Source organism: Podarcis gaigeae, assembly GCF_964106915.1.
Source record: "Podarcis gaigeae genome assembly, chromosome: 11".
In the NCBI taxonomy this organism is placed as follows: Eukaryota; Metazoa; Chordata; class Lepidosauria; order Squamata; family Lacertidae; genus Podarcis; species Podarcis gaigeae.
Genome location: NC_139687.1, coordinates 3,429,249 through 3,441,649, shown reverse-complemented (window position 1 = coordinate 3,441,649; position 12,401 = coordinate 3,429,249).

Sequence of the window (12,401 nt, the reverse complement as noted above, 5' to 3'; positions counted from 1 at the left end):
ATCTTGGTAGTATATTTTAAAGGCTCAGATTGACAGTTGTTATATCAGAGAACTTCATGAAGGTGCCAGGTACTGGCACTAGGCCTGGAACTTATATATTATGTTAGCTCCCCTCTGCTTGCCTGAAACTGCAAACATTTTTAGTTCAGCTGAGAATATTATCATATACAGGGGCGTCTTACCCATAGAGGCTAGTGGTGCAGGGCGCCAGGGCACCAAGTTCTGGAGGGCACCGGGGAAGAGGCAGAGGCTGGACGCTGCCCGCCTACTCTAGCCCCACCAGCAGCACCGTCCTCCCGAAAAAAAGGTTGACAACTCTGGGAAACGGGGGGAGCTTTGCACCATGGCCCTGGAGTGTTGATTTACATGTGTTGAGAGTGCGCGCGCACACATGCACATCTGTTTCCATAGGCAGTTATAGCAGTTTCAATTGAAAAAAATCAATGGCCTGGATAAATTACAGGCATAAAGAGGAGTGAGCAATAGAACAGTAAGGAAAACCAAGTTCTTCCACCTAAGCATATGCTAAACTCAGTTTAACGGCAACACATACAGCAAATGTGATTCCTCTCATACTGAGCAAGGACTGCTGTTGCGAGATCATGTATGTTTACATTTTAGGGGTGGGGAATCTGATCTAGAGGCTTCATTCATAATCCCAAACTCAGTACGTGCAGAACCACAGGTTCAGCTTCTGGTGCATGTGCTTAGCTTACAAACTAATGGGGTGGAGCTGCCATGTGTAGGTTATAACTGTGTGGCTGTGTTAGAATAATTATTTCTCCCCACCCCAACACACACACACACACACACACACACACACACACACACAATACCTATATCCAATAATAATTCTGCTTCTTAATTCACTCAGAAGGCTGTCACATTATGAGCAATATGACTAATGAATAAATCTTAGAGCTACCATATTAATGTCATTGAATTAGCCTGAGATATTGGTTCACTTATTTGAAAAATTAATGACTTCACACTTTATTTTTCACAGAATCTTATCTGTGGCCCTGTCATGTTTCAGAACAAGACATTTTGGCCTATTTTCCAACTCATATGCGAAAGAGGAGCCTATAACTATTAAGCCACTGAGTAAAACCTTTCTGTCAGGTGCTGCTGCTGGTCGCTCGTGAGTAACCAGGCAGGACTCCAAACCTGTCTTTTACAGGTTTTATTGTGCAAACTATTTACAGGGCAGATCTCCAAAGTTCCTGTCCGTCTTAGTCACTGACAGAATCTGGGAGTGGCTCCTTCCGGCTTCTCCCCCAACATAAGAACTTAGACACCCCAAATCTCCTCCTCCCCTCCTTGTGCTTCACCCCTCTGCGCAGGCTGGGGGATGAAAGTTGCGTCTGTGCCTCCTGGCCAGTTCCTCAGAAGTGTTGGAGGCCCTCTGTATTCCCCTCCCTCCCTCCCTCCCTCCCTCCCCTCCCCTCTTCCAATGCACTTTCTTTCCACACCAGGAGGCTGCATGTTCTCGGACTAGGGCTGGCTAGATAAAAACAATGATTTGAAGAAATTTCATATTGAAATGGGTTGTTTCGATTTGTCAGTTATTTTGAGAAATAGCAAAATAAATAACCCACAGATGCTTTATTCTTAAACCCAAAGGTTTAAGAGACAACCATGCCAAAGTTTTCATGTGGAGGAATGCAATCCTATGCATGTCTAATTAGAAGAAAGCACCAGTGAGTTCAGTGGGGTTTCTTCCCCAGTAAATGTGCTGATGAATCTGTAAAATGATTTGGTAAAACCAAGTTGGGGAGCAGGAATACCTGGTATTGGTGGTCTTTTGGCAAGAAAAAAAGTGAAATATAACTAAAATTCAGCTCAGATATGAAGGGTTCTGTGACTTCAAAAGCTCCCCCAAATCTGGCAACCATTCTGAAATCCATCATGATTTCAACAAACCTGCTTCAACTTTTCCTTGCCAAATCATCTGTATTTTCACTATTAAGACCTCTTTGCTATCTATCCATTACTATCATTATTTCCACACAATAGCTTTAACCTTTTAGAGATGGCAGTTTTGCAAAACATCCATGCATAAGACTAATAGCCCTCAGACTACAAATGCCATGATGTTATGCAACTGAAATAAAAAACAGATGTGCAAATATATGCAAGTGAACATTTGATAGTATTGAATGAAGCGATAATACTGAATGAAGTGATCTGCAATCAGTACAAATCAGAATTTGAACTAGGAGACATTCTCTGAATTCTGGTGCTCCTGGCCAAATAACAGAACTGAATTGATATAGTTGTCTTATATGTAGTTAAACCATTTGTCCATTTAGTCCAATATTGCCAACCACAACTGGCAGAAGTATTCTAGAGCCTGAAACAAGGTTTCTTTTTAGCCCTACAATTTTTTAAGCTGTTGATGCTAGGGATTGAACCCAGAATTTTCGGCATGCAGACCTTGGGCAGTAGTCCCTCTTTATGTGTGGAGTTCATATCTGCTTTAATATTGGTCTTTTCCACTCATTATTCACATGTAGGACATATCCACGTTGACAGTGGAGTGGAACCACGCTTTAAGTCCCTCCACCACTATTGCTGTGCATTGCTGTCTGCAGAAGAATTCTGCCATGTGAGCCATGGGTCTGTGCAGTTGGGCCACCCATGCAACTTGGTACCTCAGTCATACACAGACCCTAAATATAAGAAGGTGGTTGCACATCTGGATTCAACCTGAGTTTTCCTCCATTTTTCTCTCTTGCAGCTTCATATCTGCAAAGCTGACACTTAGTTTCTGCTTTGAAACAAGGGAGTCATAAGAACCCAAGAAGAGACCTGCTGGATCAGTCCAGAGGCCTGTCTAAATGTAATCCAGCACCCTGTTGCCGCAGTAGCTAGCCTCTTGGAACCCCACAAGCAGCATATGAGCACAATCACACTCTCCCACTCATGTTCTTTAGAAACCAGTCTCTGATGCTGGAGGTAATATAGAGCCATCATAAGTAGTAGCCATTCTTCATAAATTTGTGTAATTCCCTTTTAAAACTATTCACGTTGGTGGTCATCATTACATCATGTGGCAACAAATTCCATGCGCTTTGTGGACAAGTCCTTACTTTTGTTTGTCTCAAAATTCCCACCGTTCAGCTTCATTGGATGACCTGAGGTTCTAGTATGATGAGAGAGGGAGAAAAAACTCTCTCCATCATCTTTCTTCACACTGTGAATAATTTTATGTATCTTTGTCTTTCCTTCCTTGTCTTTTTCCTAAGCTGAAAAGCTCAAGGTGTAACCTTTCCTCACATGAGAGTTGTTCCAGCCTTCTGATCATTTTGGCTGTGCTTTTCTACACAGTTTGCAGCACTAAAATATCCTTTTGTTAGATGCAGTGGCCAGATCAGACAGAATTCCAAATGCAATTGCACCATATATTTGTAAAACAGCATTATGATATTAGCAATTTCATTGATTCATTTGCTGGAGTTCATTACGAAGGAAGTGTTCTCCTAAACTGCTTTACAAACCGATTATCTTAAATAAAGTAGACGACAGTGCTATACAAAAAGGTGAATAAAAGCTGTGGACAAATTTAGCCTGTTTCCAATGTATCTGAAAACTGTGTGTGTGCATGTGTGTGTACATGCATGTATATGTGTATAAATCAATGGAGGGTGAAGGACTCAATTCTAGAAGTCCCTGAGTTCTGACAGATTCTCATTCTCTAAGAGATAAGAGCACTAGGCAATCGGCAGGATCAGCCTCTAAACCTCCCAGTCAGAGCTGAAAATGTTTGATTAAAATAAATCTTCAAGGACATTATTTTCATTTTAGATGTTGTTTTTCACCTTCAGAAGTCTCTGGGAGCCTGAGATCTTATGCTTTGCTTTGATAGCTTTTGTTGATAATCTGAGGAACACCAAAAAGCAAGCACTTTTTGATCCTTAGGTTCACTGACTACCAGCAAGGGGAAAAGACTCATATAGAGAAGAAAAGAAGAATGACAAAAGAGGGACCCAACCATCTCCTTTGTAATCCATCTACTTCCTGACACTCCCTAGGCATTCTTAAGCAAAAGTGAGATGGAGCAAGGCAGTTCTAGTTCTCTACTGATTGATATACTTTCTCTCTGAAGAACTGAGTAATTGTCCAACTAAAGAACATTGTTACTCAAATGCAGCACTACACTTGTCCATGTTGTAAAAATCCTAAACATAAATGTTATGGGACAGCCCCTAAAACACACCTAGACAGGTACAGGCAAAAATCTAGAGGACTAACTCTGGGCATTGGTTCACTGAATGGAAATAATGTGGAGAGCCAGTGTGGTGTAATGGTTAAGAGCGGTAGTCTCGTAATCTGGGGAACCGGGTTCGCGTCTCTGCTCCTCCACATGCAGCTGCTGGGTGACCTTGGGCCAGTCACACTTCTCTGAAGTCTCTCAGCCCCACTCACCTCACAGAGTGTTTGTTGTGGGGGAGGAAGGGAAAGGAGAATGTTAGCCGCTTTGAGACTCCTGAAGGGGAGTGAAAGGTGGGATATCAAATCCAAACTCTTCTTCTTTCTAGATTACCCAGGGCTGATCTAACTTCAATGACTTAGGCAATTTTACAAAACAGAACTGTTTTCCCCAAACTTGTCACATTCTCCGTTTATTCTGGCACCAATTATCAGCCAAACTGGACCCCATCATGCCCCTGATTATGTCATTAGTGCGACCCTTCCTCCAAGTGCAGGTAAGCCCTTAGTTGAGTCTTCCATCCAACCTCCATTTAGCTGCCAGCTCCAACAGCCATGGGAGCAGTGAGAGGTCCCTTAGTCCTTGGCTGCACTGGCTCTTTGGAAAACTTTATTTCTCATGTCTGCTTGTGCACAGACGTGTGCTGGACATCGAAGCCAGGAGAGAACTCCCACTGATGTCTGCAGCCAGGTAAGTAGATGGAATGGAGGGTGGGAGGGAAGGAAGGAAGGAAGGGAAAGGATGGTTTGAATGTGATTGTGAGAGCCTGGTTGGGTAGGAGGGGGTGAATAACTATGAGGGTACCAAGCAAAAGTTTGCAACTACTCTGACACTACTTTTTATTGTTATCCTAACAGAGACTTGTGAAATTACCATCATCATCAACACCACCACAAAATTTTCATGCAGCTGGAAGTGCTTGTTAAAAAAAGAAATATCTTCTGTTGTTTCTGGAAAGTGCAGCTAGAGGGTGCCTGTCATAACTCTATCATATGCTGCTTAGACTTACTGTGGAGTGGGCTTCTGATGTGGAGAAAGGTTTCCTGCAGAACAATATGACCATTACTGTGTGTATAAGGGATAGGGAGAAGGCAGTCTCTCAAGCTATGTTATGCTCAGACTTCACAATTAAATCTTCTTTCAAAAGTAACTTTATTATCCAGGAAATGTAAGTGATTGTGTGGGTGGTCGCTGAACAAATTCAGGCATACCTGGAGGATGTGGACCATTTGGACCCCTTCCAGTCAGGATTCAGGCCCCATCATAGGACCAAAACTGCCTTGGTCACACTGTTCGATGATCTCTGGCGGCTAGGGACAGAGGTGAAAACTGTTTCCTGGTTCTGCTGGATCTCTCAGCGGCTTTTGATACCATTGACCATGGCATCCTTCTGGAGTGTCTACAGGAGTTTGGAGCTGAGCGCACTGCTATACAGCTCCTTCCTCCTGGGCCGTGTCCAGAAAGTGGTGTTGGGGGATGGATGTTCAGACCCCTGGGCAATCACTTGTAGGGAGCCTCAGGGCTCTGCCCTCTCCCACATGCCTTTTAACATCTATGTGCAGGTGCTGGGAGAGATCCTCAGGCAGTGGCGGACCTACGTTTTTGAGACCCTGAAGCTTGAACAGATCTGGGGGGCCCTTCACAACCAGCAATGTGGTCTGGGTAACCACTGTTATTGTCTTCTATGGGGTTGTTGTATGGGGCAGATCGCTTTAAAAAACAAACAAACTACCACATCTCAGATTTTTATTAAAATTGCTGCACTGGAATATTTCACATGTCAAAGTCATAGTTTTCAAGTTACCGTGATATTCCACTGACTCTTAAATGTTGTGCTACTGACTCTCAAACTTGTGAATTGTTGAGCTATATACAACTTCAAAAATAATCAATTGGAGTTGTGCAATGCAAATTGGGTCCACTAGACAAAAGATTGTGAAGCCATGTGGACTAAAATCACTTCTGGGGGCCCTCCAGGATTAGGGGCCCTGAAGGTGAAGCTTCATCAGTTTCATAGTAGATCCGCCCCTGTCATTGGGGGTTTGGGCTGAGTGTTCATCAGTATGCGAATGGCACTCACCTCTACCTCTCATTTAAATTGGAACCAGTGATGGCAGTGAATGTCCTGTGTGAGTGTCTGGAAGTGGTTGGAGGGTGGTTAATGGATCAAGGTTGAATCCGAACAAGACAGAATCCCTGGGGGAACAGGAAGGTGTGGGGATTCCCTTGGCTTGAATGGGGTAACTGTGCTACATATTACCAGGTGCATAGACTGGAGGTCATTATAAACTCACAGCTCTCCAGTCTTGACTATGCTACCACTCAGTGGATTTGTAACTGGCTGACTGACCGAACCCAAAGGGTGCTCATCAATGGTTCCTCTTCATCCTGGAGAAGAGTGACTAGTGGGGTGCCACAGGGTTCTGTCTTGGGCCCGGTCTTATTCAACATCTTTATCAACGACTTGGATGATGGACTCAAGGGAATCCTGATCAAATTTGCAGATGACACCAAACTGGGAGGGGTGGCTAACATCCCAGAGGACAGGATCACACTTCAAAACGACCTTGACAGATTAGAGAACTGGGCCAAAACAAACAAGATGAATTTTAACAGGGAGAAATGTAAAGTATTGCACTTGGGCAAAAAAAATGAGAGGCACAAATACAAGATGGGTGACACTTGGCTTGAGAGCAGTACATGTGAAAAGGATCTAGGAGTCTTGGTTGACCACAAACTTGACATGAGCCAACAGTGTGACGCGGCAGCTAAAAAAGCCAATGCAATTCTGGGCTGCATCAATAGGGGTATAGCATCTAGATCAAGGGAAGTAATAGTGCCACTGTATTCTGCTCTGGTCAGACCTCACCTGGAGTACTGTGTCCAGTTCTGGGCAGCACAGTTCAAGAAGGACACTGACAAACTGGAACGTGTCCAGAGGAGGGCAACCAAAATGGTCAAAGGCCTGGAAACGATGCCTTATGAGGAACGGCTAAGGGAGCTGGGCATGTTTAGCCTGGAGAAGAGGAAGTTAAGGGGTGATATGATAGCCATGTTCAAATATATAAAAGGATGTCACATAGAGGAGGGAGAAAGGTTGTTTTCTGCTGCTCCAGAGAAGCGGACAAGCAACGGATCCAAACTACAAGAAAGAAGATTCCACCTAAACATTAGAAAGAACTTCCTGACAGTAAGAGCTGTTCGACAGTGGAATTTGCTGCCAAGGTGTGTGGGGGAGTCTCCTTCTTTGAAGGTCTTTAAGCAGAGGCTTGACAACCATATGTCAGGAGTGCTCTGATGGTGTTTCCTGGTTGGCAGGGGGTTGGACTCGATGGCCCTTGTGGTCTCTTCCAAATCTATGATTCTATGATTCAGGGAGGTGCAGGCCCATCTGGTACACTGGCTGAGACCCTACCTTCTTGGCCAGAGTGGTACATGCTCTGGTCATTTCCCACTTGGATTACTGCAATGTGCTCTATGTGGGGCTACTTTTGTTGTTTAGTCGTTTAGTTGTGTCTGACTCTTCGTGACCCCATGGACCAAAGCACGCCAGGCATTCTGTGGGGCTACTAGGAAACTACAGTTAATCCAGAATGCGGCTGCCAGACTGGTGACTGGGAGTGGCATAACCACGTACCACTGGTCCTAAAAGCTCTGCATTGGCTCCCAGTACATTCTGAACACAATTCAGTGTTGGTGCTGACCTTTAAACCCATAAACAACCTCTGCCCTGTATACCTGAAGGAGCGTCTTCACCCTCCCACTCGGCCTGAATACTGAGGTCCAGCTCTGAGGGCCTTCTGGCAGTTCCCTCGCTGTGAGAAATAAAATTACAGGGAAAGAGGCAGAAGGCTTTTTCAGTAGTTGCAGCCACTCAATGGAATGCCCTCTTGGCAGATGTCAAACAATTAAGCAACTAGAATTTTTTTGTAAACATCTGAAGGCAGCCCTGTTTTGGGAAGTTTTTAATATTTAATGTTGGTGGTTTTCCCTCCCTGTATTTTTATTGGACGTATTTTTTAAGGGATGCAGGTGGCGCTGTGGGTTAAAGCCTCAGCACCTAGGACTTGCCGATCGAAAGGTCGGCGGTTCGAATCCCTGCGGCAGGGTGCGCTCCCGCTGCTCGGTCCCAGCGCCTGCCAACCTAGCAGTTCGAAAGCACCTCCGGGTGCAAGTAGATAAATAGGGACCGCTTACCAGCGGGAAGGTAAACGGCGTTTCCGTGTGCGGCTCTGGCTCGCCAGAGCAGTGATGTCACGCTGGCCACGTGACCCGGAAGTGTCCCCGGACAGCGCTGGCCCCTGGCCTCTTGAGTGAGATGGGCGCACAACCCCAGAGTCTGTCAAGACTGGCCCGTACGGGCAGGGGTACCTTTACCTTTACCTTTATTATTTTTGTTGGAATCGGCCCAGAGTGGCTGGCACAACCCAGTCAGATGTGTGGGGTACAAGAAATTGATGATGATGAAGAACCATTTGGTTACTCCAAACTAAGGTCAAGTTCCCTCAGCTTCAAACTTATCTTAGTAAGCAAAGTGGTAAACTTGTAGGAAATAAACAATGCTTCAAAGTCTTCAGATGCCACCTTAGCCACTCAGGAAGCCCTCCTCCCATCTCCATAGAGTTTAGTTGGCTCAAAATTGTGTTTGAACTCCAGGCTTTCAACAGCCAGGTAGCTCACACCTCTAACAAGCCCCCTTTGCGATCTCAAGGATCACACCTGGACTTTGCTGGGCCATGGACCAAGAAACAGGTGAGAGATGCCATTGCCTTGCTGGCATGGATTCTGAACAGGAGTGCTTAATTCTCATGGGTGGCACAGTTCCCTTTGTGCTCCACTTGCTTTTAAAACAGGTATACCTCTAACCTTCCTTATTTTCTTCTCTTTTTAGTGTGGGTACTGTGACAGATTTTCATGTTTACTCTTCAGGTTTGGGAAGTTAGGGACTCTCATAATTAAGGTGTGTATGCACTGTTTGATTTCCTGCCCACAAATGTGTAACCTTGATGTCTGACACAGCATCAATATATTCTGTCTCATTTATTTCCGTGAAATAAACCAAACTTTCTGTATTTCACTGGTGTGTGAACTTCTTTCTTATACATAAGGGTAAAGAGTATACACATTTTTTTTAGCGAATGCACATACTGACTCCACACAAAAGATCCCAGTCCTCTCACTGAATACATGTGGGACAAACACAACACTACGTCCCTCCCTATATACGTTGCTCTCTGTTAGAAACTATGGGCTGTTTTATATAAGAAAACAAGAATACTGACTGTGGGCTGGTTTCTTCTCCAGTGCCTTTTCAAAGCTAAGTTCTTTTTTTTAGCAGAGGGGAATAATATAACGCTTTGTGGGTCATGGATATTTATTTGCTAAGCTCTATTTTTGTGTTGCTGCTATCACAACAAAGCCATGACTGAAGGGCTGGAGATGATTTCTTCCATTGTTGACACTATGCTGATGGTGTGTCATATCCCTTAAGTGACAGTGAGAATATGGAGCAAAATCCAATCACGAATTTCACCCTGACCGAGTGTCTCTGAACCTGGCCGGGTGTCTCTGAACTATTGTTAACCTTTTCCCCTTGACACCCAGTTGAAGATCCTCATCTCCTCATGAGAAACATCTCAAACCTGATTCAGCTTCTGGTTTTTAGTGAGGGGTGGGGAGTTGCAGTGAATCTGTTAATTTGTGAAATGATTTGTACTGTGAGGCTGTTTCAGAAGCTGTCTCTGAATCTGGACAGATATTTTTAACAACTGTATCCCAAGGGGGGAAAAGTGAGTGCAAATAACAGGGATATCTTCAAATCTTTAGCTTAAGAATATGCTCACTTTTTATCTTTTCTGATCTCAGGGAGCTAATATCTATTACTATGCTTAAAATTTTGCCTTGTTTTATGGTTACCAATAGCCATTACCTATGCTTTTAATACACAAGGTGTCTTGAAAATTCATTTGCTTCCATGGTAGGCTAATAAGGAAAAAGACATACTAATTTTCACAGCAGAACAATACAAAATTGTTTTTAAAACATTTGAAAATAATTAGATATAATCACAGCTAAGGTTGCCAGGAATGTAGCCACATGGTTCTGTTCAAAACAGCAGAGGCACACCAGATGTAAAAACTAACATGGGAACACAGATTGCAACCCATGAGACATCTCTAGTAACTCTGCTTCTCCTCACCAATTATTTGCTTGCTGCCACCACTCCCAGGGTGCGCAGAAGATGCCAAGCTATGCAAAATGATGGCTGAAGAACCTCATGTTATCACCTTGTGCAGTACATACAACGTACCGTGATACAGCTGTGGATTTCAGGCAGGAGTCTCTCCCAGCTGTACCTGGAGTTGCCAGGGATCGAACCTAGAACCTTCTGGATGCAAAGCAGATGCTTTACCACTGGGTTATATAGCACTGCTTGGAGGATACTGTTTTAGAGACACTTTCATTTTAAAAAAGTGGTTTTATGACTGCAGTTTTATCCGTTGTGTGCCAATGTTCCAAACAAATCTAGCACACAGTGGATCAAAACAACACAGCCAATGTCCTCAAATATGGAACAGTCACCTTCACAAGATGCACTGTATTGGCATCACACAAAGTGGTTATCCAGCACAGAACTGGGCAGAGGTAGAGGGGAAGCCAAGCAAATGTGTGCTTATGTGCTGAACTGGCCGAAAGAAGGTTCTGAGTCTCTTCCTGGCAGAAGCACTCCACAGTACCCAGCAAGCTGTTGCTGAGTGTCATGGCAGCTCCGCAAAAACCCATCTTTCACAAACATCCTCTCATAGGCTAAGAGAGAGCAAATTGCCCAAGCCCACCCAATGAGCTTCATAGCTAAGTAGGGATATAACATGGTTTATTAACTCCAGGTAGAGCAGCCAAGTTCCTGGCCCATATAGATACACAAGCTAAATGTCACTAATCTGGTGCACATCAACCCTTAATTGGTTCAGAATGTGTACATTTGCTTGTCTTATAAGCAGGACCATTAATTCAGATTTTTAAGAACCTAGCATTTTGTAAAAATGAAATGTCTTGTTCTACAAGCTTCCCAGAAAAAAATATGCAAAATCCACACATTTTGCAAATGTCAATTATTATTCCGTGAGATGTGTCAATCAAGAGCAATTTGATTTGAGATACAAATCAAGAGAGATGGCAGAAATGGCCACTTCCATGTGTTCTCACAGTCATTTAAGACATTGTTTCATGTACCACAGAGCTATATGTATGACTAACACAACCCTTTGGGGTGGGATATTTGTGGTCTTTCTCACATTCCACCAGGAGTGCTAACCAGTTCTTCCTGGAAAAGACTTCCATGATTACCCCATGTTGTTGCATTATTCATATGGGAACCCTTGCAGTGTGAAACTGCATCACATAGAAGCTGCTCCCAGACTGTTAGGAAGAGGGCAGAACATATAATAAGGGCCGCCCAGGATATTTTGCTGCCTGAGGCAAAGGACAAAATGGCACACACATGCATCCAACCCACCTATAGTAGTGAATCCTTCTTCAGGACTAGCAATGGGACACAGCCTTGCCCCTGAGAGAGATCAGTAGGTAGGTGGATAGCGGTGGAGGGCAAGGTGCCTGGCACACAGTGCTAGCCTCCAACCAAAGGGTATAGTCAGGGAGCTCAGGAGCAAGAGCTGAGGAGCACCACGACTTTCCTGCATCTGCTGCCTGAGGCAGTTGCCTCACTCTGCCTAATGGTATGACCAGCTGTGGGGACAGGAATCTGTGAAAAGTGAAACAAACTCTCATTTCCCCTCCAGGGCAAGCTTATCCCTGTAGCTCCAGATCCCTTAGCTTATATTTCTCAACAGTCAGTCTCCAGAAGTATAAGGCCTAGAAATCTATTTGAACAGCTGAGATTCTAATGGGTGCTGGAATGCTAAATCCTTGATTTCTGGCAATACTGGTCCCTTGGTTAGAGAAGCAGAGAAATTTTATAACTTCCACTCCACTGTTCAATCCCATTACCAATAAGTGAGGTTCTCAAAGGCAGGTTTCTTGTTCCTTCCCTGCAGTGGCGTAGCATGGGGGGTGCAGGGGGTGGGGACAGCCGCACCGGGCACAACATTTGGGGGTTAGGGTTAGGGGGCGCAAATCCACGGGTTAGGGGGCGCAAATTACTTGCCTTGCCCCGGGTGCTGACAACCCA